This window comes from Triticum aestivum, chromosome 6A (genome assembly GCF_018294505.1).
Source record: "Triticum aestivum cultivar Chinese Spring chromosome 6A, IWGSC CS RefSeq v2.1, whole genome shotgun sequence".
Taxonomy (NCBI): domain Eukaryota; kingdom Viridiplantae; phylum Streptophyta; class Magnoliopsida; order Poales; family Poaceae; genus Triticum; species Triticum aestivum.
Window position 1 is genome coordinate 580,529,444 of NC_057809.1, and position 24,384 is coordinate 580,553,827.

At 41.4% G+C, this 24,384-nt stretch overlaps 1 long non-coding RNA gene across 1 annotated transcript; it reads right to left on the reverse strand.

Annotated features, from left to right (window-relative positions):
- Nucleotides 1-5,651: 5,651 nt before the first annotated feature.
- On the reverse strand, nucleotides 5,652-11,582 carry LOC123131126 (uncharacterized). The gene is made up of 5 exons (XR_006464072.1): nucleotides 11,348-11,582; nucleotides 7,701-7,760; nucleotides 7,548-7,598; nucleotides 7,305-7,398; nucleotides 5,652-6,136 (listed from the first exon to the last, which is right to left on the reverse strand). It is a non-coding gene; the product is annotated as an uncharacterized lncRNA (long non-coding RNA).
- Between the last annotated feature and the right edge of the window lie 12,802 nt (nucleotides 11,583-24,384).

The window sequence follows — 24,384 nt, forward strand, 5'->3', positions numbered from 1 at the left end:
CACATATGCAGCATATGCCGCATCTGCTTAAACTAGATAATACCCATACGCGTTGTGGCGGAAATTGGATGCAATACATTTGTATGGTATTTGGTTCTATAGAAGATGTATTTTTGGATGGAAAATATATGATAACTGAAAATTTCAAAATACATATGGACGAATGTTTGGATCAACAATATGATAGTTGAAAATCGGGAAATACATATGTATAATCATAAATACTTATTGAAAATTGCAAAATACATATGTATAGTCATAATTATTTATTGATCATAAAAACAACATAATATGTGTTTAATATATTTTTTGTAGTTGGGGTGTTCTTCATCGAGAACTATCTGGACATGTCATCTCATTCCCCACACTCCATGTCGCATTCCGTTTCTCCTCCACCACCACGTCTCCATCCCGTGTATGTGGCTTTGACTGTTTTTTTTTTAACTTTTGTGGCTTCGACTATGACCGGAAGTTTCCCCCCATCCCCCAAGACTTGTTCAGGTGAAGATTTCTTGGAAGTGTCCTGAAGATTTCTCGAAAGTGACTGTCAGAGAGAGAGAGAGAGAGAGAGAGAGAGAGAGAGAGAGAGAGAGAGAGAGAGAGAGAGAGAGAGAGAGAGAGAGAGAGAGAGAGAGAGAGAGAGAGAGAGAGAGACCAAAGGTCCTCCTGCCTGGGCTCGCCGCAGCGGCCACGTGGAGGCCTATCTGTCCCGGTTGATATAAGAACTGAGACTAAAGGTGTAGGGATTTAGTACCAACCCTTTAGTCCCGGTTCCCCAACCGAGACAAATGAGCCTTACAAACCGGGACAAATGACCCTTTTCTACTAGTGTATGTATCAAATGAATGCATTCGTTTTGACACATGAATACAATGAATTTTATATTTTCTGAAAATGCATTAATTGCGGTACATTAATGCAATACAATTTAGGAATGGATGGAATATTAGTTATAGTTGTACAAAATGTCACTCCGCCTACCATATTATAATATCAGTCGATGAAGCACACAAATCTGAACTTCCGTCCTATATAAGGTTTGAATAGCATTGTGATAATCAGATTGAGATTTCATTATGGTTCTTGCTTCCTTTGGTTGTTGCAGGTCTTGTTTTTTTTTTTTTGGACTTTTTCTATACCTGCTAAGTCTAACGGTGCAGCATTTTGAGCATGTCATGAAGTTCTGGTCATATATATAGATATAGAGAGACGGCAGTGCTGGCATATATACGGGAATCCGAACGGGACGATCAAATCCAGATCTGATTGAAAAACATCACAAGGCGGTTCGAACGGCCGGAGGCCAGGCCTAGGCGAGCGGAGAAACAAACGCGAAGGATGCCGATCGATATGATGGAAGGAATACTTGAAGCCCATTGCATATTCGTCTATGGCGACATGCCATTATTGTGTCCGAGTGAATGCCATTATCTTATTGCGACATGCCATTATTGTGTCCGAGTGAATGCCATTATCTTATTGCGACATGCCATTATTGTGTCCGAGTGAATGCCATTATCTTATTGCGACATGCCATTATTGTGTCCGAGTGAATGTTATGGATTCAAAGGATGGTGATTCAAGATATCTTTATGTGACAGAAAATGAACAGCCCATCTACCAATATCTTTGTTATGGGTAAAAATTGCTTCAACAAGTATATTTATTCTAAATGAAAGTTACAAAGTTATTCGCTATATTTTAAGGAATTGGTGGTTTCCGCTGTAGATAAGAGGAACCTAAATTCCCAAGCATCAACTTACCAGTATTCTTATCTTAGATATGCTTAGCTTGAGGTGAGAATCGGCGCATGCTCGGTTGAGTAACCGCAGATTCACCAACCTAGTTATGTATCCTTACACTGGCAAGAAAATGGTCTTCAATTTGAAGTTCTGATATAGGCTTGAAGCTAATGTGATGTTGGGTGATTTGAAGGTCCAATTAGGTTTTTTTCTTGGCTAATTCAGTGCAGTTTTGTGTATGTTACTTCTGACTACCATGCTTAGTTACTAATCTAAACAATTGTTGTAATTTGAGGTCTCAAGTGTCTAGTTTCGTTCAATTGATATAACAGGAAATGCTTTCAAGAAGCAATGCTAATCAGAATGAAGCATCTGAGGCAAGCAATGCTGCAGATGGTGGCTCACAAAGATAATTCTAGATACTGGTTGTGACACGAGAGTTACTGTTAGTATGGTTAGTTTCTTGCGAATTGTAGTATGTTATGTGGACATAGCTACTATATATACGTACTCTGTTCTAAATACAATGGTTTAGCAAAGTAAGTTGCTTTTTTGTCTACTGTTTGTTTATGTGCCACCTTTTCACCCCAAATGCATTGCTGATGATATCTATTTTAGCTAACGTGTTTGCCAATTTTGTTATAGTTTTCTCATAACTCTATCCATATTGTTTTGGTGATGAAACCAGAGATTCATTCTTTTTTATTTCTTCATATTAAACCAATGATTACATGAAAGAAATGATTCATCATTTGAGATGAAACATTATGTTTTCTTCATGTAGAGGGACAAGATGGTGTATATTTGATACATTTACGACGTGTTTGGTTTGCAGTCCGGTAATGTATTTGCTCTGATATCCAGAAGCTCTGGTTTCCAATGTTTTTCTACCGGATACACATTTAGTTTGTTTCGAGCGCCGACCTCGGTTTCCTAATCAGCTTTGCTCTCGCCGTTTTTGGTTTTCTGAACCGACGTATCAGAAGACAGTGCTACCTAATAGGTGGTCTACGTAACAAACACTGAGTACGGTCTCAAAAGGCGCTGGATTCAGAAACCATGACTATTCCGCCGAACCAAACGCATTGGTTGAGAAGCCTTATCACAACAACTGTGCAATTCATAACTTGCTCATGCTAATCAGCGCGGCAAAGCGTGGATGTTGCTTCTAGTTTCGATTATGCCTAGTCGTCCAAGATTGAGCGGAAACAGTTTGAGTAGGATGGGATTATATCTAATTTTACAGAGTAAGGCCCTGTTTGATAGCAAAGTATTTTCTAAGTATTTTGAGAATACTACAATTTTTGAGATTACCACAGTTTTATCTACAATGAGTTGTTTGGTTGCCCATAACAACTGTGTTTTTAATATTGTAGTATTGGGCAAACTGCAATTTTTTCTCTGCATAAAAAAAAGAACCCCAAACCTCTTTTTTAAAAACAGAGCTGCTGAGTGCTTAAACACGATGGCTAAACAACAAAATTTACAGCGTTATGCGGCAGCCAAACAGGTTATATGTATTGTGAATACTGCAAAATACTCTGTTTTGATAAAACTATGATATCTCACACCTGCAGGCAAAATTACTGTAGTTTTTGATATTTTGATTTATATAATGCTTTGCTATCAAACACAGCCTAATCTAACAAAAGCACGAACCAAACACCTCATAAGTTGTACAAAACAAAATCTTACATATAATACTACAAGTACTACTAGCATACTACTGAAATTCATACAATCTTGTCAAACTATATTAATTACAACTAGCAAGTAGCAATCCTCAAACTCGATTGTCAAAGAAAAAAGGAATCCTCGTGCATTAATTACTACTTTGAGACAGAAGCGCCGGTGGAGCTCCTCCTCTCCGCAAGCGTCGAGCCGGCCTCCGGGCAGTCCACGACGAGATGGGGCTCTTGACTGGACGACCCGACCGGCAGCGGGAGTTCCGCCGTTGCTTCCTTGGGGCAGCTCCGGGGCGCGTGGTCGTGCAGGTCTTCTCCTGGGAAGCGGAGGATGTCCGCCATTGCCATGGAGACGAAGAGACGCTCGTTGAAGAAGGACATCGTGGAAAGATCGATCGGCTACTACTAGGCTTTGGCGCTGCCGGTCGAGCCTGCCCTGCTGTCATATATATATATATATATATATATATAATTTCTTACAAGCAGTGGTAGTTATCACCACTTGCGTTTTATATATTGTATGTAGTATCTGTCGGAACCGAGAGTATGTACGTGTAGTATGTAGTATATAATGATGCTTAGATAGTATATATACTAATTTTTAGGTAGTATGTACCATTTTTTGAGTATGCTCATTTTTACGTACAAATATGTATGTATTTTGTAAATATAATAAAAACTATGGGCTCCTATGCAATTTTTTCATGTAACTTGCTTTAAAATACCTTAGATATAGTATATGAACATATTTAAAATAATAAAATAGTATATATAGTGCCACATGGTAGTATATGAGACATGTGGGGTAACTACCACCGGGTGGTAGGATGGATTTTCCCTATATATATATATAAGTTTTAGAGTGGTTGGACTTTTTTAGAATCGTTCGTTGATGTCGATCTAACGGCAGACAAATACGAAGTACTGGGTAGTACTCCGATGAAAGTACGCGAAAGTACTAAAACGAGTGGGGCCGGTACTCGTGATAAGGTGGGGACGCGTTTTAATCTAGGGGCAGTTTAGTCCTAGGAAAATTTGCACGCGCCGCCCCTCTCGTCGAATGCATAACCGCCGCCATGGTGCTACACATTCCACAATTACTCATCGGCGGCCATCTCCTCCCTCTCCTCCAAGTCCACCGCAGTCATCTTCTCCTTCTTGCCGCTGCAACTTCGCTCCACTCAGGCAAACCCCCCCCCCCCCCACACCCCTTCTTCCATGGCAGATCGAGCTGATGGCCGGCGGCGAGAACACCGACTTCGTGCAGATCGCCGGCGGCGACCAGGTCAAGTTGGCCAGGTTGAGGGAGATCCGTTCTTGGTTTGACAACACAAGGCAGATGAGCTGGATGGCAATGGCCACTCTCAAGAATTTAATGAAGAAGGAGAGGGCAAAGCTTTGGCCCCTGCCCGCACAACCGATTCACAAGATCGAGATCCTCCTCTGGGCGATGGAGCAGGCCAATTCGTCCAGCGAGTGGACCAGGCGAAGGTAGTGGGTGTTCAGATCCAGGGTAGAGCATCCACTGGATCAGGAACCCACCGTGCACGAGGTGCCGTTGCATATTAAATTTAATCAATTAAAATTCCCCGCAAGATCTGACGGCTAATAAAAATCAGACGTGCTCAGACATGTAAGTACTGCTAAGTACTCCGAGTACTAACCCAATCACCGTAAAACAGCTCATATATATATATATATATATATATATATATATATATATATATATATATATATATATATATAGTGGAGAGTGCTGGGCATATAAACGGAATCCGGTCCTAACTCGAAAGGGAGGAACGGACGATCAAATCAACATGATCCCGATCCGGATCTGAATTCCGAATTCGAAACATGACGAGGCGGTTCGAACGGATGCCAGGCCCAGGCGGCGGAGAAACAAACGCGAACGATGTCCGTCTATGCTATGGAGGGGGAATATACCCGATGGGCCACAACAGCCATTGAAAGAGCACCTCGTGCAGCAACAGGACCTCCAACTCGCACGCGGCTGCGTGCGCCGCCGCCGGGTCGCCTACAGGGATCCACCCATTAGCATTCGAGAGAAGACGACGTACGCGCGTGATCAAGAATATGGTAATCGCGGCCGGATTAAGGTAATCAAGGCCAGCTACACGAGTACATGCATGCATGCCATGCTACAGCGGTGCGCGTGTGATCAAGTATTATCAAGGTAAAGGGACTGTCTATTTGGCATTTGACTGTTTTTCAATTCGACAACATTAAAAAAAACTTGACAAATGAACAGTTGACACCTATACGACCACAAAATCACCCGACGGCACAAAAAGGACGCCAAAACGGGTCGGGCAAAACATCTGACCCGGTAACCCTGGACAACAAACCACTCCAGAAAAATCTGGGAACAACCCCTCTTGATCTCCAGGACCACAGCTTGGGCCCAGCTTGCAACACACAAAAAGGGCCAAACCCCTCTCACAAACCAGTTCACAGATCTCACCAAACAGCACAAAGAGCAAATCAGAAGGGAGGAGAAAAGAATAAGGGAGAACATGGAGACGGCCATGTGCGATGGAGGAGGAGAAGATTTTGAACCTGATGAGGAGCAACAAAGAAGAACATCAGTGGGAAATCAGCATCACGATCCATAGGTCAGCAACAGTCCCAACTGCTCACCATCTTCTCTCTCAACCATTCACATGAACAAATCAGGAGGGATTTTCTCATCTGCAAGAGATTAGATCAACATCAGCTGTAATTCTGGGAAATTGCATAATTTTTGTGATCAATTACAAAGACATCATCAAGGGAAAAACATTGAAAAGTTGTAGTTGTTCCAATGGAAAATACAGTACAATCCCAGTGTGAATTTCCAGCCAAAAGGAACATGAAATACAGCAATTACATAGAGACATCATCAAGAAAATACTTACAGTTAAAATAAACATGGAAATACAGCAATTACGAATTTCCAGTGTGAATCACATGCTTTTTGTGTGATCATTTACAGAGACAAGCTTAAACAGGGTAAGTTTCAGAAAAACTTAAGTAATTTTTACACTGGAAGAACCAGTGTAAATCCCAATGTAAAATCCAGTGTCAAGCCCAATGTAAGTGTAAAATCCCTAGTAAAATTACAGTGTAAGTAGCTGGTAATTTCCAGTATAAATCCTAGTGTAAAAACTATTGTAAGTAACTTGTAATTTCCAGTGTGAAATACTACTGTAAAATACAGTTTATACATTTTAAGCAATTAGGAACTTCTAGTGTCGGCAGGTAGAAACTTATATAATGAAAGCCACAGTAATAAAAAACAGAGGTAAATGCATTGAAAGTACATACTAAGTAGAGCTAGAGCAAGAAAATATATTCAGATTACAAACAAAGCAGACAGACTTTACAAACATTAACATCTATTTCTAAAAGCTTGTTTCCTGATGATTACGCTAACACTGACATTTTCTTTTCAAATGTGTCAGGAGAGGAGCATGATGAGGGCAGTAAACGAAGAGGCTAGAGTTGGGACAAAGGAAAGTAGAGAAAGCAACAATCATGAAACAAATGAAGATGTCCTCATCAGACAAGTCAACTTCAACAGATTTAAGCTTGTTGGCGAAATAGGACACTGGAGGGATACTGGTAAGATTGAAATGAAAGAGGATAAAATCACGGCGAGCCTCAAGATCACAAACAAGTGGCTCACCATCTACTGGGAGGTCAAGGATGCCATGGATATCATACTTAGTTAAGGGGATGAATTTCCTTTTCAACTGAAACTCAGAAGCAGGAACATCAAACCTAGATGCAAAGCCACTCAATAAGCCTAAGAGGAACCTCGGAATGGACAAAATTGAGGAGACAACCCAAGCCATAATTCTGAATAACACCCTTTTACCTAGGACACATGCCATCAACAACTCTTGAGAAGAACTTTCGAGAATATCTAGTGAATGTTGAACAAACAGGGAATCAGAAGATCGTTTCTGCCTCTACAAAAAAGGATAATAAGAACTTCATTAGTAATCGAAAATAAACTAAAGATACAAAGGGAAAACCCCAGCAAAAGAAACATCAGACAAGCACTCAAAAGATAAGAAGAGACAGGAAATAGAAACACAAGAAGCGAAAAGAGACTTACAACATTCCTTCTACAACCAGATGATAATTTCCTTTTTAGGTACTTGACTTTCTGTACAAAACAAATACATAAACATCAAACCAACATATAAAAGAATAAAATAATCAGAAAAAGATAATCATGAAAAATAAAATTAGATTAGAAAAAACTTACATTATTCAAATAGAAATTGTAAAGGGCTTTATCAAACTCTTCATCGTCACCAGAGAAATCCTGAAAAGAAAAATTCAGACAATAAGCACAACAATTAAGAAAATGAAAAACAGAAAGAAAAAACACACACACACACAAGGGAAATGAAAAGAAGAAAAGCAGACAAAAATAACTACCAAAGACATAGCATTCTCATCAGCAAAATCATTAGGCACGAAAAAGATCTTTTGAAGAATCAACATTCTCAACTGAAGAAACTAGCGGAACATCCTAGGGACAGACTTTCCGTAGTCTGCCCGTTGAGATACTAGCTGAAAAACAAGAGAGAAAATGGGACTCAATTATAGAGACACTGGAAGTGCAAACCTGTGTAAAATTCCAGCAATAATCTAAGAGAAATTTACACTACAAGAGAACAAACTACACAGTAAGTATGAATAAAATTATACTGTAAAAAGGGCATCAAGTTACAGTTTAACTATAAAAATACAAAGTACAAAGTAATTATGGGTAAAATTACACTGTAAAAGGGCAACGGGTTACGGTGTAAAACGCCATCGGATTGCAGTACAGAAATTATGGGTACAATTACACTGTAAAAGGGCATAGGATTGCAGTGAAAAAACAGTACAACCTACACAGTAGTAATTATGGGTACAATTACACCAGAAATGGACATTCGAGTTGTAGTGTAACTACAGTACAAACTACAAAGTAATTATGGGCAAAATTACACTGTAAAAGGGCAACTGGTTACAGTGTAAAACGCCATTGGATTGCAGTACAGAAATTATGAATACAATTACACTGTAAAAAGGCATAGGATTGCAGTGTAACTGCAGTATAAACTACACAGTAATTATGGGTAAAATTACACTGTAAAAAAAGCATCGGGTTACAGTGTAACTACGCGATAATTAATGGTAAATTTACACTGCAATAAGGCATCAGACTACACTATAAAAACAGGGTCAATCTATGCAGTAATTATAGAGAAATTTACACCAATAAACTAAAGTGAAAATTACACTACAAGATTTACACTGTAAATACGCATCGGATTACAGTGAGAAATCAACACAAACTACACAGGATTTAAACTGTAATTAAGTGAAAATTACACTCCAATCTACATAGAAATATACATGGGATTACAGGGATCAAAGGACCCTGTAATAAGGCATCAGACTACACTATAAAAACAGGGTCAATCTAAGCAGTAATTATAGAGAAATTTGCACCACTAAATTAAAGCAAAAATTACACTACAAAATTTACACTGTAAATACGCATCGGATTACAGTGAGAAATCAAGACAAACTACATAAGATTTAAAATGTAATTAAGTGAGAATTACACTCCAACCTACACAGAAATATACATGGGATTACAGTGTAATTAAGTGAAAATTACATGACAAGATACAATGTAAAATATATATTGGATTACAGTGTAAAAACATGACAACCTACACAGAAGATTAAAGGGATAGAATTACACCGACTGATTACAGGACAATATACACAGAAAATAAGCTGAACAAAACACCTTGGCACCTTCAGAAAAAGGATGGTAATGTGACCAAAGGATAGAATGTGATAAAATTAAGCGAAATTAGGCACAACTAAAGGACAAGTTAACCACACAGTAATTAAGGGGCAAGTTTCACAGTAAATACTACAAGATACACTGGGAAATAGTGCAAAATGGGGTACAAATATAACTACAGCACAACTACATATGACGCATGAGGTAGCAGTGAAGCTCTACAGGACAAGTTGCAGGGAAGATACAGGGCAACTAATAAGGTTAAAAATAGCACAGCTGAACTTCATGCATATATCTCTGCAAAATTCATGTAAAGTGTAACTATTCCCCTGGCTAATATATCACAGTAGGAGCCTCTCCTACTGTACTCATGAGTCAAAAAAAAACAAGCATGAAATTCAGGAGGGTACACACAAAAGGAAACAGAGACATATAGAAGTTCAGTAACCAAAACCTTACAACATGCAGAAATTCAGGGGCTATAACCAGACCTCGATCTTCAGAAACAATCTACGGGATCCACCACTGAAAACTAAAGCCTACTATGCCTACCTCCACATCAGTAGCAGGAGAACTTATCATGTACGGCTACCTACACATCAAGAACGAGAACCCATCCGGGCGGGAATTTGGTCTGCGTCCACAACAAAAACAGAGGACCACGACATGGAGACTATCAGACTACGCATGGCGCACTGCAGCCTCCTACCAAAACTCCCGCGCACAACCATGGCGGACTAGAACACCACGACAGCGACATGTCACATGTAATTTCAAAAAGTATTTGATCTTTTAAAGACAACCAATCTGTAAGGACATATGTAATAGGCATTTCTAAAGTATCTCATTATATAAAGAAGGTATTATTTAAGTTGCATCCTGAACATAATTTCAAAAATAAGTGATAATGGCATTTTTGGAATCTACACATTTTTCCGATGAATATTCATATGTCACATGTAACTTCAAAAAGTATTTGACCTTTTAAAGAAAAAGGTAGGGTGGAGGAATCGAACCCACGATCTGCAGCGCAGAAGGCCAAGGAACCAACCAGTGCGTTGCTCGCATTTTGTTGTACATGAGGGGATCTCGACTTATTGAGTTATGGCGTGCGCGGACAAAAAAAAAGATCCAAACGTTTTTCTCACTTACCGGTGGCATCGGTGGGTAATTGTTTGCAACTTTAGGGGCAGTTTTAATGACGTACGGGCAGAAGCGATAGCCGCTTATATATATATATATATATATATATATATAGGTAGAGATAGAGATGGCGCTCCAGAACAGCAGAATGGTATGCGTGAATTTTTATTTTGGATAATGCTTCTGTGCACTTTGTTGAACTGGAATTTGTCTGGTGATTTTAACTGAAATATATGTAATATTCATGGCAGAGGAAATGTTGTGGCAAGATTAACTGCGGGGAAGCAGCACCACATGGAACCTAATTCATCTATTCATGTTAAGAAAGGCTCTGAAACGACACCAGAAGATGGAGGGAGGGTGCCTTGCCCGACCAAATGGAAATAAAACATATCCTTCAGAGGTTATTCCGTGTTATTCAATTAACTTCCTGAAGCGCAAACCTGCACAAGGCTTCAAGATCGGCAAAAACGAATCTTTGTATGTGTTCTCTTTAACGGCGCCTTTGGTCCTCCTAATCTTTTGGACAACAGTTACCTACTGTGTATTTTCACATGTATTTTTTATTCTGTCATGCATTCTTTTGTACATTTGTTTTAGCTATCGTGTGTTTTGCCGTCCAAATGAACATTCAAGATCTAAAAAATTTAAGAGACAAATGCAAGTCTACTTAACCAAAAACTCGTAAATTTCAACTACCAAAAACATGAAGAAGCATACAAAGTCTTATCAAAACATAAGATGTAACAGACAACTACAAGCTTATACAATCACACTAAAAAACTTAAGATTCAGAAGCCTTCACAGGACATCTACACAGGTGTCTAAATAAAAATTGTCCACAAAGGAAGGATATATGACAGAATGCAGCTATCGAAAACAGAGTTTAAGATGACAGAATATATTCAAGAAAAATATAGATAATGCGCTCACAAGACAAGCTTAAGCTGACTCACATGTCCTGCTCACGCACATGCTCTAGAGCAAGCTTTGCGTGAAGGAGGAGCCGGCCGTGCAGCCGTTCCCGAGGCCGTGGAGCCGTGGAGGTTGAGCGGCAGAGGAGAAAGGGGGCAGCGACCGGCGGCGGCGTGAAAGAGGCGACCGGCGGCGGCTTGCGTTAGAGGAGCTAGGGATTGGACTGATTTGGGGAACGGCCGATTTCTCCCAGCTCGTGAGCTCGGTGAAGCTCCCTCCTCTCATTTGGGCTGGGCTACAGGCAGTGTACAGGGATCAAGTGAAAAGCCCATCTTTTTTTTTGTGGTTTGACATTTATTGGACCAAAAAAGTTTCCATAATTATTGGGCTTCCCAGTCCTCTATTTGAACTTGCATCAAATTATTATGTTTGTCTAAAAAAAATCAAATCATTATGTTTTAAAATCCTGCATATCAAAGAGGCCTTTAATAAATTCATCAAAAACATTATTTATTCAACCATTTTCAAAACAATAATGATGGTGCCCCACTGTGCTAGTTTAAGTTAACTGTTCTACAAGAATTCTGATGTGCAAGAAAAGAAAAGATCAGATGAGCTGAGGACAAAGGCGCACTGCGTCGCCAAGCCCGCAAACGTTTCAAGGTTAGATTGTGAAATTCACTGGACTCACAAGTAGATTATAGGAAGCACCAGGAGAGATCCAAGATCAGACTGTTAAGGTCACTGAATTCATAAGTACTTCATCCGTACCAAAATATAAGAAGTTTTTTGCAGTTCAAGCCTGCTGTCGATTAGTACAGAAGATAACCATTACAAACGGCACAAACACAAACTAACCTATCGAGACCAAACCGGCAGAAATACCAAAACCATCCTTCCCAAGGACAACCTCCCGGAGCCAGAGCGGCGGCACGGTTGATCGCCTAGGGTTTAGTAATATGGTTATCAACAGCGTAAGTTATGCCGGTTTGCTGGATTGTATGGCGAAATATTACATGCAAAAACTCGCAAAAATACTAGCAGTAAACGCTGCGGGCCTTCATTTTTCATGTAAAGAAACCATCAGAGTACTACATTTAATAATACTCGAACGCACCATCAAGCATCGTTACTCGCATTCAACAAGAGTCCAAGACAACTTTCCCTACCCACCAGTTCTCCATCAAGTCCTGAACACAAGTCAACATCTGACCACTCTCCACACATAGCCGTGGAGGAGGTAAACAAAAGGTACTCCCTTCGATTCTTTTTACTCTGCATATTAAGTTTGTCCGAAGTCAATCTTATTCAACTTTAACCAAATTTATATAAAAAATTATAGACATTCACATATAACAACATCAATATCATTAGATTCATCTTGAAATATATTTACATATTATATTTACGAAATCGATATATCCCGAACGTACCACGTTTTGTCTTCTCGTCCCGAACGTGCTCATTGCCATTGGATCGAAACGCACACATCTTGACGCTCCCGGCTGGCCACGTCATCCCAGCGGCTCGTTCGGGACGAGGGCGAAGTCTCCCGAACGCCCTTTCTTTTTCGCTCCGCACCCCACACTGGTCTCCTTCACCTCATCCATTCCCCACACTCCCACAGATCAGGAGCAAATCCCGAGCGACCCCGCGGCTCTCCATGGGCGGAGGCAACGGCGATTCCGGCGTTTCCCGGTGTGCGCTGCAGAGGAGAGTGGAGGTGGAGGCCCGGCGACGAGCTGCCTAGGACAGCGGCATGGACGCTTCCCCATCTCGCGGGCTCATCTCAAGCTCGGGCTCGACTGTGGCCAGGCCCGTCGTGTCCTCTATGGCCAGTTTCGGCGGCCCCTGCAGCCGGCTTGCCTCGTCGTTCCCCGCCTCCATCCGTCGATGGGGGAACTCCGGATTTTGCGGGAGGAGGCCATGGACGCTGGTGGCCAGCAACCTTTGCCACGCCCCGTCCCCCTCTCCAACTCTCCGACGATCCTCCTCAAGGTCGCCGGCGGTGGTGATGACGACGAGGGAGCCGAGCACGCGGCGGCTGGCTCGAGCGCATGGAGGCGCACTGCGCGCGCGGTCTCGCAGCATCTTCTGTGTAAGCAGAGCTCAAGACAGCCGTGCCGTGCACCCAATCCACCAAGTGCCGCCTCCTCCACCAGGATGCCGTCTTCGCCCACCATGTTCAGGTTCAACGCCCAAGGCACCATAGACTGCGGACGTGGGAGATAGAGCTGCTCCCCAAGTCAGGGGCGCGTGGACGGGAGGTCGCCTTCAACATGGTCGACTGCAATTTCAAGTTCTTCGAGGGCAAATGGTCTGTCCAGGAGGTAATTTGATCATACCCTGTTGTTCTTGCTCATAATTCAGATTCCCAAATTGCTATGCTAGACATGTAGACATCCAAATTGATAGCCTTGTGGAAGCCTAGGTTCATCATCATTCTGGAATTTGCAATTTTATTTCATAACAGGATCAAGTGATTTTGTAGAGCTACTGTATATGTGTCGATGAACCATGTCAAGCAGCTCAGGGTGTTAAAGTATGTTTGAATTGTCCATGTTTCCTTGTACAGAAGATTTTTCATTTGTTACTGCTAGTGTTGTACGATTCTGGATGCAATATGTTTGGTCAACTAATGTTCGTGTGGGTTCATGGTATAATTGATGGCCCTGCATGACTATGAAACTCATCTAAGTAATCTGGTTCACACTTTGTTCCCTTGTAGGTCGATGCTACTACTGATGAAGTTGGTAAATAAATTTCATTTTTATTAACCCTGGCAAATTTATTTCATTGATCATGGTTATTTTAGTATTTTGATCATGGCAAATTTAGTTAACAAATCATGACAAATTTTATTTTCTCGTTAATTAACCATGGCAATTTTTTTTCATTTTGATCATGGTAAATTTAGTAATTGACCACTACAATTTTAGTTTATACATCATGGCAAATTATAGTGTCATGTATTTGCATGTTAAATTTACTTTAATTTCCAAGACGATGGCAAATTTTTAGTAGATCATCATGGCAATTTGAGTTTACCATGGCAACTTTACAAGACGATGTCAAAATTTTCTTACCATGGCAAATTCACTAGACGTCGCACGGCAAATTCACAAACATGCCCATGGCAAGTTTCTTTTTTTCAAGCCGATGTCAAACTTTTCTTGCCATGGCAACTTTCTTTTTTCAAGACGATGTCAAACTTTTCTTACGATGGATTTTTTTAGTGAATTTGCCATGGCAAAATTCACTAGATGCCCCACGGCAAATTGACTAACATGCCCATGGCAAGTTTCTCTTTTCAAGCCGATGTCAAACTTTTTCTTGCCATGGCAACTTTCTTTTTTCAAGACGATGTCAAACTTTTATTACCATGGCAAAAAAAATTAGCAAATTTTTCATGCAAATTCACTAGATGTTCCACGGAAAATTCACTAACATGCCCATGGCAAGTTTCTTTTTTCAAGCCGATGTCAAACTTTTCTTGCCATGGCAACTTTCTATTTCAAGACGATGTCAAACTTTTCTTACGATGGATTTTTTTAGTGAATTTGCCATGGCAAAATTCACTAGATGCCCCACGGCAAATTCACTAACATGCCCATGGCAAGTTTCTCTTTTCAAGCCGATGTCAAACTTTTTCTTGCCATGGCAACTTTCTTTTTTCAAGACGATGTCAAACTTTTATTACCATGGCAAATTTTTTTAGCAAAATTTTCATGCAAATTCACTAGATGTCCCACGGAAAATTCACTAACATGCCCATGGCAAGTTTCTTTTTTCAAGCCGATGTCAAACTTTTCTTGCCATGGCAACTTTCTTATTTCAAGACAATTTCAAACGTCACTAGATGTCCCACGGCAAATTCACTAACATGCCCATGGCAAGTTTCTTTTTTCAAGACGATGTCAAACTTTTCTTGCCATGGCTACTTTCTTTTTTCAAGACGATTTCAAACGTCACTAGATGCCCCACGGCAAATTCACTAACATGCCCATGGCAACTTTCTTCTTTCAAGACGATGTCAAACTTTTATTACCACGGCAATTTTTTAGTGAATTTGCATGGCAAAATTCACTAGATGTCCCACGGAAAATTCACTAACATTCCCATGGCAAGTTTCTTTTCTTCAACCCGATGTCAAACTTTTCATGCCATGGCAACTTTTTTTTCTAGACGATGTCAAACTTTTCTTACCATGGCAATTTTTTTAGTGAATTTGCCATGGCAAATTTACGTAAATTCCCATGGAAATTTTTAATTTTTATTGCCATACCAAGTTTTACTTTTTATTTGCCATGGCTAATTTACCTTTATTAACATGAAATTTTTACCTAAATTCCCATGGCAATTTTAACTTTTATTGCCATGGCAAGATTTACTATTTATTTGACCTTTGTTAACATGGCTGATTTTACTTTTTTGCCATGTCAAATATATGCAAATTTTAATAGTATGATTTTGGTTATGATCATGGCAATTTTAACTATATGCACCATGACTATCTTTTCTTCCTTTTTGCAACATGGCAAATTTCTTTTGCACGGGACCATGGCAAATTAAGTAACATTTTTGCCTTTGTTCATATTCACCATCACAATTTTTGTACTAAATTTTCTTTTTTATCGTGCATGTTTTATTTTGGTAACGTATTGAACGTAGCCATTTTTTGTGTGTCTCAGTTGGCAATTAATCACTCATTGTAAATCCTAATGCAGTATCATTTTCTGAATTTTCTGTATTGTACAATTTTTTTCTCTACTAGTTTTACATCTGTCTACAATTTTCTCTATATTTTTGGTGCAAAGGGATTTTTGTTTGGGCCAGGAAGCTAGTATTGGGCCTGTCTGGTCAAGCGTTCGTGCTCAGAGGCTGTTCGTATCGAACAGAACAGTTCGGTCGATCGCTACTCCCGTGCCGAACGATATGTTCGGGCTGGTGCCTCAGACCGAAAGTTCGGCCGTTATCGACGTCCTATATTTATTAGATATTACTAGTACAAATACCCGTGCGTTGCACCGGGCGATCTTTTTTATAAAACCCGCTCCTCTCGAGTGCCATTGTGTGCCACTTCTTATATCCAAGACAAATGTTGAAAATAAGGTTGCCCTCATTCGCTATAATGTGAATATGCCTTCGTGTTGCCGTAGTTGAATTATCACGAAGCAATGCTTTAGGTTGAGGTAGTCTGCTCTTCAACCAGCTCCACAAGAAAACCTAGATCGCCTCTCCTCCTCTTGCCGCCGCCATGGTACACTGCTGGTCACAGCCCACGCATAGCTGTCGGCAACGAGGACGTCCTTCGGAGATGTTGTGCCCTGGTGGGCCGCGCGATATGGAGGGGATGGCCGGCTACTGCGTGTGCATTGGTGGGTGGTCTGGACTGCGTCTCAGCTCCAGCGTGTTGGCTGCCTTCAGTGGCAGCCCGACCTAGACTGGTCATTGGAGAAGGGGGCTACATGACGGGATCCTAGGCGGCGACGGGTTCTCAGTTGTCTAAGAATTTTGGACAGGGAACCGAGAGAGCGTGTCATCCCTCCATAGGAATATGGTTTTCCGCGTCCTAACCTTGTTTCATTGCTTTGCTTATTCGCGGTCGAGGGTGTGTGGGGTTGTGTCTCTGACATGATTTTGTATGTTTAGGTTTCTGGGGGATTTGTTCGGATTCGATCAAATGTTTAGGATTCATGTTCAACAGGTATGGCTTCAGGAGCTAGTGTAAAAAAAACTACATTTTCAGAGGATTTTAAAACATAGCCCGAACTCTAGGGCTAATGCGCAACAGAAGACCTGCAATAGCAATGTGTAGGAGTTGTTTTAGCAGAACAATGATTAGATGTTCGACAAGAAATCTAAATGAGGGGGCTCACATGTCATTAACTACGCATGGCAAGTTGATTTACTAGTGTTTTAGCAGAACAATGATTAGATGTTCGACAAGAAATCTAAATGAGGGGGCTCACATGTCATTAACTACGCATGGCAAGTTGATTTACTAGACTTTAGCTACACGTAAGTCGCCTGAAAAACGAATTTGGGTTAGTCAATTTTAAGCCATTTTTTTTCTGTTGTGTCTGCTATCATGTTTTGGGCCAAATTTTTGACCGGCCATTTTTTGGGGTCAGTCGATTGCTTACTGTGCGGAAGCCCATTTCATGTTTTTATGGGCCGTTGATGCTTCCTATTCTTTGTACTGATTTTATGCCTTTTTCTTTTCTATTTCTGGGTCTTTTTTAGATGTTGGATGAGTGCAAAATGTATACACACAAAGATAATATGAAATGCATATAAATTAAATTAGAGTGTGGAAGTTGCACGACTATATGTTTATTTCTTACATGGTAAATAAGTGCAAAGATGTGTGCAATTTTTTTTCATTTCCCATCTTCTTCAAAGAAAAAAGTTCATTATTGCTAATTTGTTATTATATTTTAGTTTTCATTTTCTATCTTCTTTAATGTTAATACTAATGTCAGTAATTCATTACTTCCTTCCACTAAAAAAACCATTCCTTCTTAGGAAACCTTTTTTCTTCCGAAATTCCACCATTATATGCTCATTCTTGCATGCAAAAAATTTCATTATTTGTTTTCTCTTTTCTATCTTCTTAAAGGGTAATATGCCACTAATTCATCCTTCTTAGAAAATTTAATTTTTTTTTGTTTGTGCTTTAGTTTTGTTTCATTTTCTTTCTTCTTTATAGATAATATCAATGCCAATAAATTCATTCCTTGTTAGGAAACATCATTTCTTTTAAATTTGACTAATATATGCTTACACTTGCATATCGAAAAGTGTAATGTTTGTGTAAATTGTGTGCAACTATTATCATTGTTTGTTTTTATTTATTTCTTCTGAAAGGGAAATTCCAATGCCACAAATTTCAATTTTTTTCTTAGAAAACATCATTATTTTGTTTTTGCTTTTGCTTTTTTTGTTTTTGTTTCATTTTTCTTCTTCTTTAAGGGTAATACAAATGCCATTAAATTATTTTATTCGTAGGAAACTTCGTTATTTCGAAATTCCACTATGTTAGGCTTGCATATTAGAAAAAAATATAAGTATGAACTACCGTGCTATTATGGTAACTTTTAAGGGTAATACAAAATATAAGTATGAATGAACCACACCTGCAGCCATACTTTTGTTGCTACAGGCCAGCCGGAGGCGGACACGGTGGCACTGGTGGCGGCTGACACCACCGATTTTGGAGCTATAGCCTGCGGTGGACGAGCTCACATACCTTCTCTGGCTTCACGGACCTCACGTCCGTCTTTCCCCGTTCCCCCCTTGGCTCCTAGCACGTGTCCACGTCTACCTCAGCTTCGTCGCTGCTCCCTTCTCGACACGGCGAAGGAGGGGGAGAAGGAGGTGGCGCGTGGAAGCCTTTAACTGGAAATTAACAAAATGTCTAGTTAGAAGTAACGAACTTTTTTATTATCTTATTCATAATCAGACCGTACTCTGAACATAAAGGGTATGCGATCCTAGGACATGAAGCACAACCATCTAGCTAATAGAAACACTCAGCATAAGCTGAAGTAATTCTGTAATAGTACTTACATATTGCTCCAGCCGTATATCTGCAACCTTACAACTACATATATCCATCTCCTCAAGCACCATAGTTGACCATTACTGGCGCTTCACTGCTCCTGGCAACTTGATGCTAATTCGTAGAAACAGTGTTTGGTCTTATTTTGTAATTGACAGTTATGCAGCTCTGAGCCTCCCAACACCTCTCTAGAACAATGAAGGTTTTTTTTTCTTGCATTATTCTTAGTTTGAATGTAACAAAATAATCAAAGAATGGAACATCCAATAATGATTTAAACAGCGATTTTGTGTGAGGTTTCCATGTGAAAATAATTTTATTATCCAGACAAAGAATATGGCATGTCTAAAAATGGTCCACCCGTACTGTAAATTTGTAATAGCCTACTTGTTAGCCTAATATCTATATCGAGTTATAGATAAAGGAAGATATACTGACCGATGCAATATATCTAGAACTTCTTCCCAGGCGGTTGATGTAGGCATTAGTACGGAAGTTAGGCCAGTACTGTAGTAGTGGTTCCTATTTGATCCGTGAAAAATCTGGAGCTCTTCTACGGTACCCTGAAATTAACATGGACCCTTCATTTGTCCTAATCCAGTGGTTAAGATTAGATGGTACTCCAATACGTGTACCAAGGAGTACCACCACTAATTACCCGGGAGTACCATAAGTTGAGGGGCAAAAGTGTCACAGAATAACTTTCTGAAAGAACAAATATATCGCGTCGTGTATTTCGGCTCGGATGAATCACCCGCTGCTCGCCGGACCGGCCATAGCTGCGATGCGCCAGTGCGACGTTGGAAAGGGCCAACTTGGGTGGAGAACTGTAGCCTGAGGCGAGAGGCCATGAAGCAAGAACATGTGGAGATGCAGAATACTTTTTGACCTGGATTTGGATGCAAGGTAGTATCGTACCGAACAAAATCTCCTCCCGCAAGATCTGAATGCAAAGGTAGCAAGTATCAAAGGTCGAAAGAATTAATGGACGTATGAATAAACGGGATAGGAGTCGACTATCCCTAAGGTCAATTTGATAGATCGTGTCGCCGTAGATTTCTAGAACAGACCAACCCGTAATTCACATATTCCCTTGCACATGCGCTGCTAGTGCCTCCAGCGATGTAGACCATGGCCGAACTTGGGTGAGATTCGCGGAGTAAAACATGTATCCTTGTTTGGTAGGAAGAAGACGATGGCGGACGGCGGCGTGCGCGTCAACGGGGTCGATCTAATCTGAGAAATTATATTACGATCAAACACCAATTAATTAGCACGGTGAAAAGACTAAAGTAACCCTATAGATGAGCGGCCAGATTTTCTGGGTACTCCGAGCTTGCTCTATGGAGTACCAGGGTACCATAAAAACTCTCAAAATCTGCAGCCTTTACTTTCAACTCTGAGGTTGGTACTTTGATGCAATTCCTGAGAAATTAAAAGATGGAAATACCATAAAAAGCTGCTCAAAGAAGCTTATGCCGTAATTTATACAGACAACCATATTGATCTGATGAAAAAATAGGATTCGATAAATCTAGAATATCTTGCTTCATCGATAATCAAATTAAAGTTCAAATGGCACAAGAGATTGTTGAGGCCCCATTTGCCAATGCAACCTGAAAGGCAGAAAAGATGAATTAGGAGGAAACATAAATCAAATTTAACTGTCTAAAGTTTAAGAAGGTGTGATGTGATTACCAAACAAACTATAAATCAGTACCAAAAATAAACTAAGCCCTAGTTGATTGTCGTTTTCACGAAATAACATAAAAATTGCAGTGATCATACCATTGAGTAATAAGCAAACATATCAAACATGTTGACACAAGGTTTCCATTCATAAACCACAAATTGATTCTCTCTCCCGCACCTTTCTTCCTGGGCAATCATCGGATGTCACATCCACCACTGAAAACCACACTGCGAACCATGAAACTACTGTACATAAATTATGACAGATGGAGTAAATTATTGCTTTGAAAGACAGCTTTCAGGCAAAGGAATTAGCAGCCAAACGAAGTCGTTAGTTACTACATCAATGGACCAAACGCCTTCAAGCTATGAGCCTCCTTTACCTCAATTTTTTTTCTTCCCACAAAAGCAAATGGCACGGACAAGGACATTACATCCATCTCCCTGTTGCATTGTCACAAATGTACAGTCAGTTTAATATAAGCAGAAAGCTAATTACGGAACATCAGTGGACTTTCCATAAATGAATTCTCAACCTGCTATCAATGCAATTGCTACAGGAAGCAAGGAAAGAAATGAGCGATACACTAATTTCAACATCACAAGGAGTTGCATGAGAAACCAATCTCCGGAAGCTTGTCTTACCAATCCTGCAGAATAACCATCATTTGGATCCTGTCGGAAGAGAATGCATCACTACTATTCTGCAGAAAAGAAACCAGTATTAAACTGTTGGGGAACGTAGCAAAAATTTAAAATTTTCCTACGTGTCACCAAGATCTATCTATGGAGGAATCAACAACGAGGGGAAGGAGAGTGCATCTACATACCCTTGTAGATCGCTAAGCGGAAGCGTTCAAGAAAACGGGGTTGAAGGAGTCGTACTCGTCATGATCCAAATCACCGGAGATCCTAGTGCCGAACGGACGGCACCTCCGCGTTCAACACACGTACAGCCCGGTGACGTCTCTCATGCCTTGATCCAGCAAGGAGAGAGGGAGAGGTTGAGGAAGACTCCATCCAGCAGTAGCACGACGGCGTGGTGGTGGTGGAGGAGCGTGGTACTCCAGCAGGGCTTCGCCAAGCAACGCAAGAGACGAGGAGAAAGAGAGGGGTAGGGCTGCGCCAAGAGGAGAGAAACTCGTGTGTATTGGGCAGCCCATACCTCAACTATATATAGGGGAAGGGGAGGGGCTGCGCCCCCACCTAGGGTTCCCTCCCTAGGGGTGGCGGCAGCCCCCTAGATCCCATCTAGGGGCGGCCAAGGGGAGGGGAGAGGGGGAGGCGCACCAGGGTGGGCCTTAGGGCCCATCTGCCCTAGGGTTTGCCCCTTCTCCTCTCCCTTGCGCCTTGGGCCCTTGTGGGGGGGCGCACCAGCCCACCTGGGGCTGGTCCCCTCCCACACTTGGCCCATGCAGCCCTCCGGGGCTTGTGGCCCCACTTGGTGGACCCCCGGGACCCTCCCGGTGGTCCCGGTACGTTACCGATAAAACCCGAAACTTTTCCGGCGACCAAAACAGGACTTCCCATATATAAATCTTTACCTCCGGATCATTCCGGAACTCCTCGTGACGTCCGGGATCTCATCCGGGACTCCGAGCAACATTCGGTAACCACGTATATCTATTCCCTATAACTCTAGCGTCATCGAACCTTAAGTGTGTAGACCCTACGGGTTCGGGAACCATGCAGACATGACCGAGACGTCCTCCGATCAATAACCAACAGCGGGATCTGGATACCCATGTTGGCTCCCACATGTTCCACGATGATCTCATCGTATGAACCACGATGTCGGACTTAATCAATCCCGTATACAATTCCCTTTGTCTATCGGTACGATACTTGCCCGAGATTCGATCGTCAGTATCCCGATACCTTGTTCAATCTCGTTACCGGCAAGTCTCTTTACTCGTTCCGTAACACATCATCCCGTGATCAACTCCTTGATCACATTGTGCACATTATGATGATGTCCTACCGAGTGGGCCCAGAGATACCTCTCTGTTTACACGGAGTGACAAATCCCAGTCTCGATTCGTGCCAACCCAACAGACACTTCCGGAGATACCTGTAATGTACCTTTATAGCCACCCAGTTACGTTGTGACGTTTGACACACCCAAAGCACTCCTACGGTATCCGGGAGTTGCACAATCTCATGGTCTAAGGAAATGATACTTGACATTAGAAAAGCTTTAGCATACGAACTACATGATCTTGTGCTAGGCTTAGGATTGGGTCTTGTCCATCACATCATTCTCCTAATGATATGATCCCGTTATCAACGACATCCAATGTCCATGGTCAGGAAACCGTAACCATCTATTGATCAACGAGCTAGTCAACTAGAGGCTTACTAGGAACATGGTGTTGTCTATGTATCTACACATGTATCTGAGTTTCTTATCAATACAATTCTAGCATGGATAATAAACTATTATCATGAACAAGGAAATATTATAATAACTAATTTATTATTGCCTCTAGGGCATATTTCCAACATAAACTCCATTCAATTTTTTTTCTGAACTCTCTCCATTTTTGAGTTCCACAAAAGACATTTCATCAATGCAGAAATACCAGGTGTCTACCACCACCTGTCATTATAGATTGGGTAGTCTCCTCTGATTTGCCTAGTGACGTAGAACCACCATATTTTCCTGAGTTTCTGCAGCATACAAAACTTAGTTTTGATGCATATAAAATATTGTATGGACTATGAAGGTCATTGATGCAAGCTATACAAGTTAACTGTTTCTTTTAGGAGAAAATTGAGCACAACTAAGCACTTACTTTTCTTATCAAATGACTTTTTTCAGGACCGTTTGCAGACATGTATTGCCTGTTGGATTGGGAGATTGATGCATATAACATGTCCATTGGTTGGCCCTGATCGGGCAGGATTCGGCCATGCCACACACCTACCTGAATCGACACTATTGCAGGCTTGGACTGTCAAGTGATCGGCAAGGAGTCGCGCAGGCCTGCTACAGCTTGCTTGACACAGTCGATGCTGCCTGTCTTTGGTTGCCACTCCTTGTGGCGACTCCCTATACCTCCAGATCTAATGGCAACGCCTACTGCCACCGTTGTCAGGGCCTTCGAGGCGCTCCATGAGCTCATTCTACTCGGGCTAGGGATGCAGTAGCTCCAACCCGCTTAACTCAATTTTATCATCATTTAAAAAACGAAATAACCTAAATTATTAGTACTCATGCACACAGAGCAAATTTTGTTGCACAATATAGTGTAGGAAATTAAAGACAAACACTTTTTAGAGTGTGACAGATGCCGAGTCAGAATGATCCCGCAAAGTTAGAAATTAATCGTATAGACCGCTGATAGTAAATTGGTTATGTGGTCTTGCAAAGTGGAGGAAAATAATTTCCTACTGATAGGTTATCTGATTGACAAAACGATGAGAGATATAGACACAATCCAGCCAGCGACTGAGAGATGAACTGCACGTATACAATAAATCAAAACAGTGTAAAGTCCCCTGAAAACAGTGGAGTGGCAAGAGAGGGATTAGAACCACGACCGTGAACTTGGAGTTGGCGACGGAGCAAAACCAGGAGATCCTCCTCTGCCTCGTTGCACCGGCAGGCGGCGGCGGTGGCCTCGATGACGGCCGAGGTGCGCCACCTGCAAGGACTTCGCGCCGCCGCGCCGGATCCCTCCGTCTCCCGTGCCCGTCCACCATCGCCCGACTCCGGCAAGCTCCTACCTAAGCCGCTGCGCCGCCCCTCCTTACTCCCTCCTTCTCTCCCTCATTTCCCTTCCTTCCTGCCTAGGAGCCGCAGACTCCATGTATCCGCCA